Genomic DNA, 20427 nt, shown 5'->3' on the forward strand with positions numbered 1-20427 from the left:
TCGTAAAAGTTAAGTTGGCGATAGTTCAGAGAGAGACGACAGAGTCATCTTTTGGGGTAAATATTAATTACATTGCAATGCCATCTCTATTACTGGTAATGTACTATATGTATCTATATATACCTCGTTTACGCTTCAAATTATCAAGTAACATGTTAGCTGAGTGGATAAGCTGATGGACTACGGAGTTGAAGATCGCTGGTTCAAGACGGCCTGTCGCCAGGAGTTTATAACAGGTAAGTAAAATTAGATTAGTATGCGAATATATAAGTGAAATAACTACGTATAAAATAGGTTAAATGGATGCCGGTGAAATACAGGCGGGGGCTGAAAGAAAGTGAAGGGAGAGGAAATACAAGGTGAAAGTTCTTCAGTATCTTTTAAGTTCTCCCCACCCGAAACCCCTCCTACCCAGGAGGTCCCGTAAGTATGTCGTCATAGCTGTGCCGGCGAATTCTGGCCTTGTTCCCAGGTGGGAACAATGGCAAGAGGGTATTCAGGATGAGATAAAGGCTAAGTTAGGAATGAACTCGATGGATGAACCTGTACGCATAAACAGGCTTCGGTGGTGGGGTCATGTGAGGTGAATGGAGGAGGATAGGTTACCTAGGAGAATATTGGACTCTGTTATGGAGGGTGAGAGAAGTAGAGGGAGACCAAGACGACGTACAGTTTTTTAAGGCCATTGTGTCGTTACATTGTTCATTTTATTCGATACATTTGTGTAATTTGCTTCATGGCTGACGATGACCTACGATTTAGGTCAAAACTAGTCCCTGAATGTTAATATAAATGTATACGGTATCATTTATGATTTGTATTGAAAAGGTGGGAGATTAAATATAAAATATTTAACTATTATTGAAATTCACAGTTCAATACAGACCAATAATCATGAAATTCTTATCTTTTGAGAGTGAGGGCATACGTCACTGTTGACAGCAATTCATCCATTGGATGGAGATGTTAAGCCTTCAGCAGACCACTTAGTGCTATTTGACAGGAATAGGCTGTGTGCCGGTACCGGGTTTCACTCTCTCCCATCCTACTACTGTACCATATTATATACCATCATCAATTTCATCTCATTAACTCCTCTGATGAGAGTGATGTCAGGAGGGCATCCGGTCACAAAAAGACACTGCAAAGATTCATTACATTTCATACCAGACGCCACAGATAAACGAGACACGGGTTCAATATACAATTGCTAAAATTACATATCTTAAATGATATAATTAGGCCCTATTAAAAATACACAAATGAACAGGGCCATAAAATAGTTTTTACTGTATTATTACACTATGCAGTAAAAAACTAGAATAAAGAAGTTTAAAATGCCATGAGTTGTGATATTCACGATATAGGGTTTGTCAGACCCCACTGTATCAGTTTTAGAACTGTGGAGTTCCAGGGTTGTTTGTTTGTCCAACCCTTGTCCCTTTTCCTTAAGGGGTCAGGTATGAGAATAAACAGCAACAGGGAAAATAAATGTTAGAGGGCATTCGACCAGTACAGGCTATTGTAAATAAAAAATGTGTGTTAAAAAAAAATTAATTCCATCCCCTGGTCCATGGAGTTTGGACAGCCAAAGTAGGGGACTGCCTGTAGGGGTGAAGTACAGTGGGGACTTCGATGGCCCTGGGACCGCTACGGTAGCTGTGAAGGCCCTTCAGGAACTCTGAAAAGTGGTGGCAAAAGGGGGCTCTGGTTAAGACGCAGCAGGTCGTTATGCTATTTAGGTTCCAAAATGGGTAAAAAAAAAAAAAAGTAAATAAATGCAATGTAAATTTTAATCTTATACCAGTTGCATAGTATTATTTGAAGTAATTCCACATACTGTATATGAGTTGACTATGTTTGCAAGTATAGGAGATATTATAAGTAGAATTTTGTAAACAATATAAATTTATTAAGGATGATCTGTTTGTTTAATAGAAAAAAATTGTTAGCATAAATTGGATATTATTGTATTCTAGAAATTTTTTTTCTTCTCTTGTTAATTTAAAATTTAGTGCTTGACAATAATGTATTTTAGTGTACCATTTGCCACCGAGGTTGACACCTCATTTGCAAATAAAGAGATTTTGATTTTGATTTTGATGAGATGAATTTGTCATGGCGGGTTTTTATGACCGGATGCCCTTCCTGACGTCAACCTCATCAGAGGAGTTAATGAGATGAAATGAATGATGTGATATATGATAGTAGGGAGAGGGTGAAAACCGGTACCGGCACTTAGCCTACTCCTGTCGAATAGCACCAAGGGGTCTGCTCAAGGCTTAACTTCTCCATCCGACAGACGAATCACCATTAACAGTGTCATATGTCCTCACACCAAATGAGCAGTGAGGAGAGGTTTGGAATTTAATCCAGGCTTTTGGCACGCAATCTACTGATTATAAATTGTATACCACCACCTCCCCTACCCTGCCGGCCAACATTCTGATGGTGAAATTTTTTCGACCAACAGGACTTAAACCGGCTAACCTCTGGGAGTTCCAGGGCTAAATAACTAAAATAGGGACTGATCCGTAGAATTATTTTGTATTTAAAGGACTGTATAAGAATATAATGTACGGTACCGGTACCGTATACAAAATTATAAGCATAGGCCTAAATGCTATATTTCTTCTCAAACATAAAATACTGCGAACAGCCGATATCTGAGCTTCCTTTTCCCACAGCAGTTGTTAGAAGGACATCACGCTGATCACGCAATAGACTCAAGGCAGTCTAACCTAGTCAGCGTTCGGTGACAGTCATGCTGAGTGAGGTGCCGGTAGAGCCGGTGTGGAGTGTGACCGGTGAGTGGAAAAGTAAGACGGGAGGGAAGAGGAAGATGATTGGTGTGGATCAATATCGTGCAGCTATTGGAAGATGGCAGGGAAGATGGAAAAAGGAAACAGTTAGAAATAAAGAAGGTAAAGTGGAAACAAGAATGATGGGCGAGATGATACTGGTGGCAGCGGTGATTATGGTACTGTTAGCCATAGAAGGTGTGGAGGTGAATCCCGGCCCGACTTCCAGTGGCAACATGAACTGGGAAGACGTGGAGATCATAAGAAGAGAGATGAAAGAAGTGGTAGAAGAAGTATGTCCGTTTGAGCAGATTAAAAATATGATGAAAGAACAAATGAAGGAATTTGAACATATGAGGTGTTGGATACAGGGAAAAACAGACGAGACAATGAACAAAGTGGAAATCGAGAGAGAAATGATATCACTAAAGGCAAAAATAAAGGAGATGGAGGAAGAGGTGGTGAAACTGAAAGTAGAAATTGAAGACAGCAACCGAGAATGCAGGAGGAAATGCTTATTTATATATGGAGTGCCGGAAGACAAAGGGAAAGACAAAGTGCTGACAACCTACAAAGTTGTGGAAGTTATTCAGAAAATGATGAAAATTAACTTTAGTGAAGTCGATATTGATGATGTGGAAAGGATAGGTAAAAAATGGGGTGATAGGCCGATAAAACTGAAGTCGTTTTCCACCCTGATGGCGGAAGTAGTGATAAAGAGGCGCAGATAATATACGTAGCACAAAAATTTGGATTAAAAGAGACATGGGAAGAGAAGGGGTAAAGAATATAAACACGCTGAAAAAACATTTAGTCAGGGCTAAAATACAACGGTTAAGAGCCTACATTAAGGGTCAACAACTAGTAGTATCCTATGGACTATGGACCAGTGTGTGGACAGCGAAGAAATTATAGGAAATGGAAGAGAATAGGAAGGACGAAGGGGTAGTGGGGAAAAGAGTGGAAGAAAGGCAAGTCAGAGACAGTAAAGTGGATGAAGACGGACCTGGAGATAAAGAAAGAACCAAAGAAAATAAGTCACTGGACCCAAGCTTGCAGCAAGAAGAAATTAACTTGACAGAAGAAGACATGAATGCTATTTACAAATCGATCGAAGGAGCCAGAGAGGTAACAGCTGAGATGAGGAGGGAAATAAGGAAGGAAACCAGCGAGACCAGGGCATTAATTATGGAGCTGAGGATGAAGGCCTGTGGGAGAGAAGAAAGGAAGATACAGGAAGTGATTGTGGGGGCGGAAACACAAGATGTAACAAGAACACACAAAGGAAGTGAAAATACGGCTGGGAGGCAGGAAGAAGAAGCAGCAAGAGGTACTCTGGCGAAAGGGAGAAGTCTGAGCCTAAGGGAGATATGGGGTAAGAAGAACATATTGGACGAAGGCATAGTGACAAGAAGCAAAAAAGGCAATTTGCAGTAGAAAGTAAATTGGTGTACACATCAGAATAGCGGAGTTTGTGTGTTACTCGTAAATATGACAAGAGTGATTAAATAGTTAAATTCGTAGGCGGCAAAGTGTGCAGTGAATGAGGAAGAGAGTGATTGTAAATTGGATAGGTGTTAAGGATAAAGCTAATATGTGGAGATGGTTGGTATATGAGCTGAGGGTCCAAGTTAATGGTGAGTGAATATGGTTTCAGTTAAGGTGATGATTTGTCTGGATTCTGAAGATAATAAATATAGTGAGACAATAGAGTTCAAATAGTGGTCAACAGTAACTAAACGTAAGGTGAAAAATTTCACACCGGCACTACAGTGGAGGAAATACGAAGCCAGGTTTGCAACTTAAGTAGAAAACCAGAGAGGTCAGTGTTCAAGAAACAATATGCTGAGTGCGAACCCGGCCGGAAGTGATAGGTATACACTTTGTTTAAAGTGCAGATGCAAATCTGACACAACATCGTACTCTACATAGCAATACGTTACCAGTTTAGCTTCTCATTACCATACTGTCATACTGTCTTGTTTAAAGTGCAGATGCAAATCTGACACAACAGCGTACTCTACATAGCAATATGTTACCAGTTTAGTTTTCCATTGCCATACTGCCATACTGTCTTATACTAGGGACAACAGTCCATTCTGCCTCGTTGCAATTTGATTATTATTATTTATATCAATATGGCCTTTTTTCCTTGCTTTGGTGTCAGATATGTTTATTTTACAGGAATTATTGTATGTGTGTGTTAGATTAAGCTGCCTAGGTTGGGAATTACTATTTTTCTCCTTAATAGATAATTAATGAGGCTTCAATGCTGTAGATCGAAGGAAAATAAAGGCATTTAGGCCTACTTACTTACTTACTTTAAAGCAATAGACTAGGTGTTGGGTATGAAAACTTACATAATTGACAGCCTTTTCCAAAAAGTTAGTTGTCCACCGTTGAACACAACGAACTTCTCCAGAAAACTACAGCGGCGATATTCAAATAGTATACCGAGATCTGATCCAGTGACGCCTAGCACCAGCTAGAACCAATGCACACACACACACACACACACACACACACCAAAAAAAAACCTGGCTGAGGAATCCCAGACTGGTGTAGGATTTCGCTCAATGTCGCCAACCCCACCGCACAAATACAGAAAAATAATGACGATTTCACTGAATGTTTAAAATAAAACAAGTATGTTACTTCCTTCAGCAGATATGCTCGGCCGTCTGCAGTACGGTACCGTAAATGATAGTAAACTAAATATAATATCGGTACTTAATCACTTTATGTCTAGTGGCATAGCCGACTTTACAAGCCGGATCATTAAAGTTTGGCAACGTGCAGCGGAGGCCAAGGTGAAAGAGCGGAAGCTAACAGTGTATTATGTTGAAATGTACCGGTAGTAAGCTTCGTCTTGTATTTCGTTTTTATTTTTCACGGATATACGGTATTCGAGAATATATAAAAAGGTAAGTGATTGAATAAGCATACGAAGAACCTATTATCGAAATATGTGACGGCGCAGCAGGGCTGAGTAGCTTGGCAGATTCTATCCTGGCGCATGTAGAGGGTCAATGTTCCCCATTGAACTATAGGTAATTGCCTCATAGTGTTTACTCTGTGGTTGTTTACTCTTTGTATGATGCATTTATTCCATGAGAGAATGTAGAGTGTAGACGCTATGGATCAGTTGTATCATACAACTTGTACGGTATGGCTAAGATAATACTGCATGTGTGTAGTTGGAGGAGCTCACTGACTGAGCTCAACATTTTAGCCTGTATGTAACAGCAGTACGATGTGTATCGTTGTGGAGTATGTGTTCGAGAACCGTGTACGTGTACAGAGATGTTGAAAGTTCAATAACCATTCTGTTAACTAACATGTGGTATCGTGGTTATGTTACTCCTCGCATAGCCCGATAGTTAGTTCATCTATAAGGTTATGGGCCCAAATCAACAGAAATTAAGAGATCCAGATCGACAGAAATTCGGAGATTCAGAGTGACAGTCTGCTCAGTATGTTCCAAAAGGTTCTAGAAAATCGACCAAAGGGAATGAGTAAGAGATGACTCTCAACGTTATTTTTTCACTTCTGTACGCAACGGCTGCCGCAAAGATCGCCAGGAATTGCACGCTAGTGCCCCTGAAGTCAACAGGTCTGAACTAAAATTCCCGGGCAGGCGATTTAAATCGTATAGCGCGGCGGGTACCCAGGTTCTCATCCTCCCTCCACTCTTAAATATTTATATTAAATATATGAATTTCTTTTTTTTCCATTTCTTTCATTTTCTTTTCTTTCTTTCTCTTACCTTTTTCTGAAAGACTTCATTCTGTACAATGATACACCTGGAGGTTGGCCTGTGCTTAATTATTATTAATACTATTTTTTGCTGGAGAAAAGAAGCTTACCAGCCTGTGCTGGTTATTATAATTTTATTTTTACTAATTCACAAACCCATGACGGATGGGAGTGACCAACCTGGCCTGTGGTGCATTTTTTCTGCTGAAGGAAAGAAGCTAACTCACAAAGGGAGGAAGTTAGGAAGGAAGGGAGGAAGTGACCAGAAGGTGAGTGGGATTAGCAATCCTTATCGCGGATTAAGAACTACGACAGAAACAGGCACTAAGATGAATATGTTTGTGGGCTTAAAAGACAAGAGAGCGATTACATATTCTGTGAGTGTTCCCCCTTACAACAAGCAAGAGGTATAAATAATGATTCCTTTCACCCCATCCGCACGAGAGGAGTTCCAACCTCAACAGTCAATAGTATCAAGATGTGCCACTTATGCAGGAGATGAAATATAAATACAATGTAAGAAAGAAAGCCATATTCAGGAACCAAAGTGATTAAAAGAAACTCATATGCTAAGGAGGGAGTTTGAAGGATTTAAAGGTAAACAGAAATGAAACATGATGTTTTGATTTATGGAGCTATATTCTACCTACTATCCACAGTATTACAGGTATAAAAATTGTGTAGAAATTTTCCCTAAATTTTAGTGATCATAGTATATCATAATTTCATAACATTATATTCAGTAGTGTTAATCATCAATTAATATTCATCTGCTAGAAAACAATACAATACAACACAAATACAAAATCATTCATTTATGAAAGAAAGACTGGAACTGACAAGTTACAACATAATAGTTTTCTCTCTTTTTGCAGTCTAACGTTACACTGACATGTCAAAAGTTTTCGGCAACACCATTTGTATTTTCTCAAGGAACTTACTATATGATACATGTTTCAGTATGTCCAATGAGGCACCCAGGGCCACACACTGAGAAATATTGAGATGTGTACTTCTTTTGCATCTGCTAGAGGATGGCAAGTCTCTGGCAGAGTACTGTTTGAAGAAACCAAGACATGATAGCACGTAACTCTGTTCCCATATATTGCACCAAACCACAACATAATGTGCCATTTCACTGTTACGTAAAGTTCCGTCCGTAGGAAGAACAAAGATGGAGTCCAAATCTCCGAGAATAGTTAACGTCAAAATGTCTGGAGATACCGCGAGCGAAAGCAGCAGTATTCATTTCAGGCGCTTGTGGAAAGAATTTAGATATAGAAGGCAGTGGAAAAGAAGGAATGTGAAGATTGTTACTGACGATTATTAAAAAAAATACATAGGAAAACAAAATTGGAAGAGCTACTTTTAATCAGAGTCGAGTACGGAAAGCGACAGCGTCAGTATTAAAGGAAGGTATCAACAAGAAATCATTCCAGCAGAAACAAGGAGCAGATTTATTGGTAGCCGCATCGCAGATCAAGCAGAAGATTTTTTTAATTTCGTTCCGCGAACTTTAGATACGTGGAAATTCAAGCATAAACCACTACAAGCTTACGTCACTGCAGTCTTTGCTGACGTGTTACTTGATATCATCCAAGTTAAAGAACTGAAGAAGTGGGATTCCTATATTAACTTTTGGAAGAGATAAATGAGCAAAATCTGTTCGTTTTGAGTCGTAGAATTACATTACCCCAAGATTATTATTTGTCGAGTATATCAACTCTTTCAAGGAGAACAATCTTTCGCATTAAGCAGATTATATCACAGCTATTCCATGATGACGACGCTAATTGATTCTGTCTGTTATTCTAGTCCAACTAGCCCAGAAATGAGCAAGATGTTCTAAGAAGATGATAGGCCAGACTGCCCAAGTGGGTGCTGTCGGATGACGTTGCCTGCCGAGAGATGACTAAGCCCAGAGGAGAATTATGCGAGCATTCCCTGTTCGCATAGGGAAATAAAAGGAGGCGTGTCCCTATGTCCTGTCAGCTGGACATAAGCCAACGACTGGAGCTGCTGAATTCAGATAAGTCTTGTTTTTAAATTAATGTAGTGATGCTTAATATTCATATTTGAATTTAATACAATTTGCTAAGTTATTCCGTGCGAAATAATGAAACGACGAAAGTGGTACCGGTATACAATGAATTAGATCAAAGGTGGTTAGGTAATCTTCGTATTCTGAATGACAAATCCATAGTCAGGTGGTCAATCAGTGATGAAAGCCTACGTTCGAAAAGTGATCCAGGTAATGTGAAATGCCGAGTTCGTTAAGGTGACAGTAAATTGTGTACTATGTCAAAGATAGATTTAGGTACGTGTGTACGTTGGTTATGACCAAAAAATGTCAAGCTAGGGACCAGCAGTAGGATATGCTTGCCAAATAGATAGATGTGTTTACAATAATTTAAGGTTATGACGGAATTAAAGCCATAATGTCGTGAGATATGTCCATAAGCCGTGATTGAAATAATAAATGCTACAATTGAGAAAGAATGGACACGTATTTGGTAAATGAGACGTGTTATATGTTAGGAGTGAAATAATGATTATTTTAAGAGAAGTTGATATGAGATTGATAATTTAGAATGATGGTAGTTATTGATTCTTCGCGAATATGAGCATGGTGATTTAGTAGTGGACTTAATGGTTTCAAATTGAGTTTTACTAAATGGTAATGAATATGTCGTATCTCTATTTACTATTTCTCTTACGAGCAAGCATGAATAAGTTGATATATGATCGAAGTGACACCTGTTGACTAGCGAGCATACTTGAAAGTACCGATGAGGCCTCAATTAGGAGGATGAAATCGAGCATATTCACAATGTCACAGATGTTTTTCTAATTCTGATCTATTCTCAGGCGAAAGGAAATGTAGTATACTTCTTAGGTAACATCCTATCACTGATGGCTGACTGTAGGTGTATGAATTGTTATCTTATGGTTTAGTTTAGTATAGTTTAGATGAAACTAGTAGAGTAGTCGTTAGGGAATATATGAAATCGCACGTGTACTCAGTCAGAGTAGTGAGAAGATTCAGATTAAGAATAGTATGTTGAAACTTTATGGTACTTGTTGAATCATTTATTAAAATTACATTAATTTAGAAGAAGACTTATCAATATTAACACAGTAAAGGAAGAAGCATGAAAAATATGCTGCTACCTTCCGCAACATTATCGTGTGCAAGGGACTTTGCTGTGAAGTGAAACCATCTTCAAGGTTGCCAACAGTGGGGTTCGAACCCACCACTGGCCGAGCGCAATCTCACAGATACTTGACCGCACTGTATAGCCTACTTTCTGGGTGTTTTGTAATACAAAATTAAATACATTAATAGCCAATCATTAGGATTTTACAAATTGAAATTGTTGAATTTGAAGTTTTCAATAGTATTTAACCCATACACAGTGTTCGCCTTAGGACCTTTCACTGACCGCCTGGCTATCATAACCTACATATGTGTTTGTTACATAATATTTGAAGTTGCTTTACGTCGCACCGACACAGATAGGTCTTATGGCGACGATGGGACAGGAAAGTGCTAGGAGTGAGAAGAAAGCGGTTATGGCCTTAATTAAGGTACAGCCCCAACATTTACCTGGTGTGAAAATGGTGAACCACCGACAGTGGAGTTAGAACCCATTATTTCCCGAACGCAAGCTCACAGCTGCGCGCTCCAAACACACTCAGTTTAAATAATATTAATACATATTTCAGTCACTGAAGACCTACAACCTGTTTTCCAGTCAGAGACCAGGTCAGGGATGGAATGAAGGAGCCCCATCTTGCGGCGAGGATAGGAATTGTGCCGGCTGCCGAAGCCTATCGCACTCCTCAGGGGCAATGATTAATGACTGCCAGGTGAAATGATAGTGGAGTGTGTTGCTGGAATGAAAGATGACGGGAAAAACTGGAGTACCCGGAGAAAAACCTGTCCCGCCTCCGCTTTGTTCAGCACAAACCTCACGTGGAGTGACCAGGATTTGAACCACGGAACCCAGCGGTGAGAGGCCGGCGCGCTGCCGCCTGATCTACGGAGGCTACACATATTTCGGTCATTATGTGTTCAAAATTAAAATGTAAACACTGTAAAACTGTTTATTTAAATGAAAAAATCGTCATTATTGTCAGCATAATTGCGCAAGTTACATCGGAGTTCAGCTTACCACGTAGTGTTGTGCACGAGCGGTGTCTGGATTAGCGTGGAATCGCATGCGAGCACTCGATTCTGCGGGGCGTAACAAACCCGCCTGGCTCTCCACAGCAACGGGAGTGATTATGAACGAGCAGTAGAACACTAGAAGTTCAAACTACTCTATTACGTCTACTTCGTTATAACACTAAAATAGCTTATTTTTGCAGTTAATGTTTACCTGCCTAATGTTATGGTTAATCGCCTGAGGGGAATAAGTTGAAATTTTACGTATCATATTTATTTTTTACGTAGTATTCCCCGCCCGGCTACTCATTCCTGCCACCCAGGTAACGAAAATTTCTGGGGAGAACACTGCATACATCATGAATGAATATGGACATATGTAATTACTAGCTGATGTACCCTTGCTTCCAGTGGCGGCTCGTTTGGGAGGCGCTAAGGCACGCCCCCCCCCCCCACGGGGTTCCATTAAATTAGGGAATTTTAATCTTAAATGTTAACAAGCGAAATATTTTACTATTATTATCAAGGGCGCGAGTTGTACTGTACTGCGGCCCGATGCGCTGCTGGCCCGGCGCAGGAGGGCGCTCTGTCATAGCGGACCAAATACTCCGAGTCTCGCTCGACTTGAGTGAGCCAATCAGAGGCACAGTAGAGATGTGCTGTTCTAACGGAGATTCCGGCGCGTTTCTGCCGCGGCCCATGGTTGCAACCAACCTACCCGAAACATTGCTGATTTGATTTCTATTTAACAGGGGTCAGTTTGTGCCATTTCTCTCCTAAAACTAGGAACTATTTTACTGTGGCACTTACCTGAGTTAAATGTGCCGGTATATATTTAAAACAGTCTTGTAGTTTTTAGGATTATTAACTAACGAAACGAGTAACGACTGTAACTACTGTCTCCTCGCACTAGACTCATGTTGGCCATACTCACTGGAGAGCGCGATGTTTAGCTGTGTGTTGATGAATGATCTCGTGAGGTGACTGTGACGAGGTGAAATTAGGAGAAAGTTTGTGATTTATATGTAGGCGTAGTGTTATGTTTGCACTTCGTACAGTATGATTACCATCGAACATATTAAAGAACTAACGTTTTCTTCTCTTTCTATCGAGAAGAAAGTCGAACTGAAGGAGTGTGGTAGGCCGACACCAGACTTCTCGTTGAAAAGACCGGAGGTCAAGGAAAATGAAAATAGGGCTTTCCAAAGACAAATTCATTCTCCTGACGTATATAACAAGAACGCGCGGATATGTGGAAGTGATATCTGAGAAACCTTTTACTGCATTCCTTGCCTGTATTCTCCCGTTCTAGGAAAGGAGATAAATGGATCACCACAGGGGTGATATCAATAGTACCATGGACTTTGAAATGCTTGGTAAAGTCAATGTCGTGTCTTGTTTGAGTGATCACTACAGCGAAACTATTCGTAAACATAATTCGATCGTGGACAAGAACAGGCAAATGTTAATAATAATAATAATAATAATAATAATAATAATAATAATAATAATAATAATAATAATAATAATAATAATAATAATAATAATAATAATAATAATAATTGTTACGGAGTATTGTGGATGTGCAGAGGTGAAAGAAGGTGCTGGGATGAATAGGTCTCAATCTACGAAATTAAAGTTAATTTAAAATTTAAGGTTGAGGGTTGAGAAGCAGATACAGGAAAATCAGTTTGGTTTCAGAAGTGGAAGATCAACAATAGAGCCCATTTTCATTATGAGACAACTAATGGAAAAGCATTGGGAGTACGGGAATGATATGGTGATGACATTCATTGATATTGAAAGGGCATATGACAGTGTCCCTAGGACGAAAGTTTGGGACAGTCTGGTGCAAAAAGGAATTGGACAGGGATTAATAAAAATGATCATGGCATTGTATAAGGAATGTTGTAGTTGCGTGCAAACACAAGTTGGCAGGACAAGTTGGTTCAAAATAACTAGTGGGCTGAGACAGGGAAGTGTTCTATCACCAATCCTGTTTACAATAGTAATGGATGACATCATGAGAACAGCAAAAGCAGCATATAGAGGAAGAGAAATGAACATGATGTTATTTGCAGATGATATTGTGATTTGGGGAGAAGACGACAGGAAGGTTCAAGAACAGTTGAATGTGGTGAATGGGAAGATTGAAGAATGTGGATTGAAAATAAGTGTAGAAAAGAGTAAAACTCTTGTTATGACTAGAGGGGAGAAAGAAGGGAAAGGTCAGATTAGACTTGCAGACAAGCCCCTGGAAGTAGTGGAAACGTTTAAATACCTGGGGAGTGAATTAATGGAGAATGCTCGACTGGATGCTGAGATTAGTAAAAGGATTCAAGCTGGAAGTTGTTTCTATCATAGTGTAAGAAATATGTTATGGGACAAAGATGTGCCAATGGAAGCAAAGGATACTATGTACAAGATGTATTACGTACCCATAACAACTTACGGAGCAGAAACTTGGACAATGACAAAGAAGGATGAGAGTCGAATACAGGCAGCCGAAATGAAATTCTTGAGGAGTATGATACAGAAGAGTAGACGAGACAAAATAAGGAACGAGAAAATCCGGGAAGCAATTGGAGTGGAAAAAATGAATGATAGAATAGAGAAGAGCCGACTAAGATGGTTTGGGCACATAAAGCGAATGAGCGACGAAAGAATGCCAAAAAAAGGTGATGGAAATGCAAATCCAAGGAAGGAGAGGCCGTGGACGACCACGATTGAGATGGAAGGATACCATCCAACGCAGCATTATAGAAAGAAACCTGGACTGGGACACAGTGTTGGAGGAGGAGTGGTGGAAAGACCGAAGAAAGTGGAGAGGAACCATATTTGCCCCTACCCGGCTACAGCTGGATAAAGGGAAATGATGATGATGATGATGATGATGATTAAAATTTAACAAGGTTATATTTTCTTTGCAACATCAAGAAATAACAAGAATGGCAGGTACAGAGTAGCAAAGCAATAAATCGAGAATGTACAATTACAGTGTTACAGGATTTGGGCTCCGAGAGCCATACACATAATTCTTGAGCAATGAGCCCAACTTTACTTATATAAAGGTTCAACAAAGGGGCAGAAAACCCTAATCATGCCTAGGAGCACTTGCTCCCCTTTACACAATAAAGCCTCCTCGAGGCACGCAAAAAACTTTTTTTTTTTTTGGAAAGAGCAACCCGCTCTCAAAGTTCCAGCCTATCAAAGGCTACACCAAATTCCACCTTCAAGCTGTCCTCCAAGGACATAGACACAGGGGTAAAAAAAACCCAACCTACTGAGGCCTATTCACCAAAGAAACAGGACAATTACATGGCCCCAAAATACAAACTTGAGTGGAGGCGTAACTGCACTCATAATTCATTTCTTTTAAAAACCTATTTGGCACTAGGCCGCTTATGCAAGGGCTAATCCCATACTAAAGAGGTGACTTATATAAGAAAAAGATATACATTACATTAGAAGGGAAGAAACGGTTGTGAAAATAAGTTCACCTCAAAGCAATATGAGTGGGAGCTCGAGAGGGTTAAGCACTCTCTATCCCAATTTGTAATTTAAAAAGATAGAATAGATACCAAGTGTCTTTACATTTTAGAGGAAAATTACATGGTAAAAGGCTTCGGACCTGCCCCGAGAGTTAAACTGCTGAGCTAGCAAGAAAAGAAGTTATTAAAAGGCCATTACCTGGTGGTTGAACTGCTGCCCGAAGAAAGAGGCGCTTCCCGCCCCCTGCTACATAATTTACACACTGATAGCTGTTACTGAAGTGGCGCAGAGACCCGAAAATCAGCAGTTTATATACCCTCGTGGAAAGTTCGAGGCGTTACGAGAATGATAACCCCCGCCCACAAGCATTTTATTGGATAATGGCAAAAACTACTACACTAGACGAAGAAGAAACACCTTATTGGTGGAAAATTAATTACAGAAATTCCTTATTGGTCAAATTCAAAACTGGCGGAAAGAAAGGGTTAATATTGCCAACTTAAACAATGACTGAAAGAAATTTAACAAAGAACAAACTTATGAACCCAAAATTTCTCCAAAAACACAGTTCGTTCACTTCGCACCAGGGTGCATAATTGTAGTCCTTCAGTAGTGCCATCTAGGAGAGAATGTCCACACTTTTTACTACAGGCAAAACAAAAATACATCGAAAACGACACAGTTCAGAAAACTTCAAAATTTACAAGTAGGGTCATCTTCTGAGAAACTTGAGAATTAACATGGTAGTTAAAGTTCAGGCTTCCTCCAGTAGAGGAGTTTCAACTGGCGCAAAGTTTGAATTAGCGGCGCGGGGGTGTACCGCCCGGTACAACAACAACAACAATAATAATAATAATAATAATAATAATAATAATAATAATAATAATAATAATAATAATAATAATAATAATAATAATAATAATAATAATAATAATAATAATCGCATATGCATTGCACCGTATAGTGTTCGAAGTGTGTATCTTGATGACATGGTTTGAAGAACTTGAGATATATTATGGAATTATGAAACTAAGGCGCGCCCCCCCCCCACTGCTCATATCCACGAGCCGCCACTGCTTGCTTCGCTACGGAATTCTCAAAAAGACTGGTTTTTGTGGTTTTCTCAACTGCAGTCAACATAGGTCATTACAATGACTTCAGTAGGATTATAGCGATTAAAATCAATGTTATATAAAATACTCAATCAAATGAAAAGCGCACATTTTCTCACTTCTTACAAACAGTTTTTTTTATTGGCTTTACGTCGCACCAACACAGATAGGTCTTATGGCGGCGATGGGATAGGAAAGGGCTAGGACTGGGAAAGAAGTAGCTTGGCCTTAATTAAGGTACAGCCTCAGCATTTGCCTGGTGTGCAAATGGGAAACCACGGAAAACCATCTTCAGAGCTGCCGACAGTGGGGTTCGAACCCACTATCTCTCTAATACTGGATACTGGCCGCACTTAAGCGACTGTAGCTTCGAGCTCGGTGCGCACAAACAGTTCTACGGTGCCGATCTAACAATCCATAGTCCCAGTGCTGTAATGACCAGGCCGCAGATAGCCGCGAACACTACTCTGCCGTTTTCCTATAAATGTGTACACTGCTCATTCCAAACAGTGCTTCAGAGTAGGGATTGATTAGCTGGAATGCTATGATGAACCAGTGTGTTACGTACCAGTAGTATCAGAAAATGTATGGCCGGGCTGAGTGGCTCAGACGGTTGAGGCGCTGGCCTTCTGACCCCAACACGGCAGGTTCGATCCTGGCTCAGTCCGGTGGTATTTGAAGGTGCTCAAATACGTCAGCCTCGTGTCCGTAGATTTACTGGCACATGAAAGAACTCCCGCAGGACTAAATTCCGGCAGCTCGGCGTCTCCGAAAACCGTAAAAGTAGTTAGTGGGACGTAAAGTAAACACCATTATTAAATTAGAAAATGTGTGAACCATGCTAAAGAGTTGAAAGACCCAACTCCCCAGCTACTTGCCACCAATATTCAGGCAGGCTATTATACTCGGTACGCAGCAGTAATCCCATCTATCGGAGATGAGTGACACCATGAGAGACGAAGAACATCACAACAAAGAATGGTCAATGCAATGTTACTGTTGATCAATTTGATGAGCTTTCAATATTGTAGGCCTTCATATTTAGTTTTCTTCCAACTTTGTGATATTAGGGCATCTTAAAAAATGATTTATAGCGTAGACTGTAGTTCCTTATTCCCCGACTTTACATACCGTTCCATTAAATTCTGTTTACCCATTTTCTCGTGACTCGGCGCTGATATGGACTTAAAAACAAAAGTACAAATTCATCAGTATCTCTGTTATCATAGCCGGTACGGTAAAATGTATAAGACATACATGATCGGAAATGTAATACTATATAACTTTATTTATGTAGTATTTATCGATAGGAACGCTAATAACATAAATATTTGAGAATTACATTTTAGGCCTTCCCCTAAACTACCATTTCACTCACCGTGATTAAAATTACTTATGGCCTAGATTGTAGCGACTTATTCCCCGACTTTACATACCAGTTTTTATTAAATTATCTTGAGCCGTTTTCTCGTGCTGCGTGTAGATGCAGACAGACAGACAGACAGACAGACAGACACGCAGACAGACATACAGCCAGACAGACAGACAGACAGACAGACATACAGACAGACAGACAGACAGAAATTACGGAAAATTAAAAAGTGCATTTCCTTGTTACTGTTGACATGTCTGATACAGAAATACCATTCTTTTTAAATTCTGAGCAATGTACAGACAAAACTCTTATTATATATATATATATACAGGTACTGAACCTTGTACAACTCTTTCCATCATATGATATGAATGACTTACCATCACAAAATTCAGAAACACAAATTACTTGGAAACTGAACAGATACTACTGTGTAGAAGGACATGCTTACAAAATGAAAATAGAGGAAGAGAGCATAACACATATTTCATGGACTCAACAATGATTCGATAGTAGCTGCTACTGCATGACTGAATACTTAGTCTCCCAATTTCACCTGTGGAGTGAATGTGGTTTTTTGTGAGCCTGTGACAAAAGCGGAACGTCCTCTGTGAGGCATATTCGAACAATTTGCCTAAATGTTTCCATTCCGCTTTCTTCCCAGGTTCATAAAACACGCCATGGCAAAACAGGTTATTTCCAGTTGTGTTCAGAAGGTGGGGAGGATCAAAGATTGTAACAATATCCTTCCCTCCCACTATGAAGAACGGACCAGGGTGTCCAGTGCGAGTCTCACTGCACAGCTCTCACATTACCCTACTGTTTGTGGGACCCTGGCAGCACACACTTGCTACAATTTCCAAGCCAGTTTTCTGCAAAGCACGAATGACATCCTTTAACAACACTTTCAAGTTTATCAGTGGATACAGTGCATCTGCAGAAAAAGTAAGCAACAGGTTGCTTCCATTTTCTGAGGAGACCTCTAACCATGAACACCAAGGGATGATCAGCAAATCTGTAGGTACGTCCTAGGTATTACTTGTTATGAGTCTCATTACGTTCTAGGTGTCCATAGTCTTTGTACCCATCAATTAATCCAAAGTCACATTGTAATGAAGTCCAGCAGACAAAGAAACTTCATTAAAAGTGAGGGACCAAACTTACTGATCACTAGCCTACTCACAGTTCTGACTCAAGATTCTAACACTTTGAAGAAAGCCTTGCCAATGCCTGTAGGAAATCAACAAAAATTAAGCATTTTGATAAGAGTTCAACAGTATCACTGTTGGCAGTAGTAGCAGAAACAGCAATACTGCAAGTGGTAGTAACAGTGGTCGAAGTAGCAGCAGTAGCAGCAGGAGTGGAGGCGGTGGGAGCAGCAGTAGCAGAACTCATAGCAGCTGAAGGACCTGAGCGAGGACAAGACCATGTCGAGGCACATCTATATTGAAAAAAAAAAACTGCTAAGTAAGGTATGAAATTTTTCCTCCCCTAATACAGTGAATGCAGGGTATTGATACATATTGAATAAAGTACTTCAGAGGCCTTCACGACTTCGCCTCTTTCCCTAGCGCGGTTGCGCCCGTGTTTCTTTCCCCCCAACACGCGCTCGGCCAATAGGCTATAAAAGAGCGGATTTGAACCTTTTGGTGGGCATTTTGAGATTTAAGAGGTAGTATACATTTCTGGGTATGCATTAAGAACAATATCCAGAAGGATAAGCTGTGACACATGTTTAGGTCTCTTGCAGAGTAAACTTTAGAGAGGTGGGTTAGTTGTGCCATCAGATGGTGTTGTGTGTCTGCATTACAGTGACAGGAATATTTACCAATTAGTAACAAGACTACAAGGAGCATTACCTAGATTGTGGAAATCTTTAAAAAAACTTCTCTTCTCTCTGTGCAGAGCCTCTTTAAGAGAGATGAAATCCAACAGTTCTGGTTTTAACGTGGTCGTTGTTGGTATGACAATAATGGTTTGATAGAATGTTTATTGTCTACATTTTCCGATGTCGTGTTAAAAATTTATAGAGAGCACACAGGGCCGTCACTCGGGTGGGGCGATTGAGGCGGGCGCCTTGGGCTCCGCGATCAGGGGGGCGCCGCCGTGGGTAAAAATTAATATATTTTATGCGTTTGTAGTCTAATTCTATAGACGACTGTATTGGTCTCTGATGCGCACAAATTCTCTTTATGCATAATGTACTGTAGTAACTGTGTATACTGAGCTGTGTGTCCGCTGTGGTAGCAGGTAGTGAGGGTGGGAGTAGGATCGTGACTCATCGGCGCCGGTGAGTCGACATCAACACCCCTCCCTCCCCGCAGTGCGCGTCGGACACAGTTTACACTTGTCTTGGTTATTTGGTTTAATACTGACATTGACATAGACACGCCGTCGCTGTTTACGCCAATTGCTAATAGTTTATTCTTCCGTGCGTTACGAGCTTTTTAAATACCGAACGATGTTGTTGTGAAGTGCATAGTGAAGTCATTTGTAGAAAACTCAAGCATTATGTCGAAAAAGTTGTCGGGGGCGCAAAAGGAGAAAGTCGTACAAGGAAAGTGAGTTAGCGAATGAGGCTTTATTAAGTAAAGTGCCAAAACTAACAAATTTTATAAAAACTAATACGACACAAAATGTTACCGCGGCTGAGACCAGTACGTCTGCACCTAGCTGTAGTTCCTCCTCACAAAGTAGCAGTCAAGAGGCCAAAGACACTGAATTTGTACCTGTACCTTCCCTACTGATCATTTCATTACAAGTGGTCGTAACCACAGTGATCGCGATAGTGATAATGGCAATAAAAAAGTGACGGAACTGTCAACAGACACTGAAACTAAAATTGAATTTATTTCCAATTTGGATCAGGTGCCGGTGATTACTTTAGATCCTGCAACGTGGCCAACGCACATTCAGCGTGATGAGTTTGTATGAAAGGGCCGACTGAATATTCTAGAGAAGACAATGATTACCCCCCAAAATTGCGAAAATAGGCACTTTTCAAACCAATTTCGGTATCGGTTTTTGTAAAATGGAGAAAAAATATCAAGGCGATGGTTGATTTTTTCAGAAAAATCAGATTCTATCTATTGTTTCCATAGTAGATTGTTTAATCCCTCATCAAAGTCACATTTTGGTCAAGCAATGGGTTTTAACAACTGGAAAAATTTGGCAAACTGTTGTCACCAGACCATTTCAAAAATATGGCTACATGGTTTGAAGCAGAAAAAAAGAATTAAAGGAGACACATCAATCAACCAGCACATCATGAAGCAAATTGAAACTGAGGGTCAGCGTTCAGAAGAAGTATTGAGTCGGTTAGTGGAAATTACTTTATATCTAGCAGGGCACAGTGTGGCTTTTCGTGGGTCATCTACCAAGTTTTCACAAAAAATAATGGAAACTTTCTTGGACTTGTGCAACTTTTAGGAAAATTTGATAGTGTAGTAATGAAACACTTAAGACGTATTCGAAACAGACTTTCAACGTATTAGGTCGTGTTACGTACATGTAGTACGTGTTGAAGAGATGTTAAGTACAGAACAAAAATGGCCAGCCGGACACCAGTCCTATCGAGTTGCCAAAGAAACCACTGGAGAAACTCTCGCTGACTTGCTGTTCAAAATAATTGAAGAGTGTAGCTTGAACATGACAAACTGTCGTGGTCGTGGGTTCGGATCCCACTGGTGTCCGGCTGGCCATTTTTGTTCTGTACTTAACATC

At 40.1% G+C, this 20427-nt stretch overlaps 1 protein-coding gene across 1 annotated transcript in view; it reads right to left on the reverse strand.

Annotated features, from left to right (window-relative positions):
• The window catches only part of LOC136867330 (ankyrin-1), an 88845-nt gene extending 83543 nt beyond the window's left edge, over positions 1 to 5302 (reverse strand). Inside the window, exon 1 of the mRNA XM_067144489.2 lies at positions 5162 to 5302. The gene's annotated coding sequence lies outside the window, so the exon portion shown is untranslated. The remainder of the gene's footprint in view (positions 1 to 5161) is intronic.
• Positions 5303 to 20427: the final 15125 nt, after the last annotated feature.

This window comes from Anabrus simplex, chromosome 3, assembly GCF_040414725.1.
Source record: "Anabrus simplex isolate iqAnaSimp1 chromosome 3, ASM4041472v1, whole genome shotgun sequence".
NCBI classification, from domain to species: domain Eukaryota; kingdom Metazoa; phylum Arthropoda; class Insecta; order Orthoptera; family Tettigoniidae; genus Anabrus; species Anabrus simplex.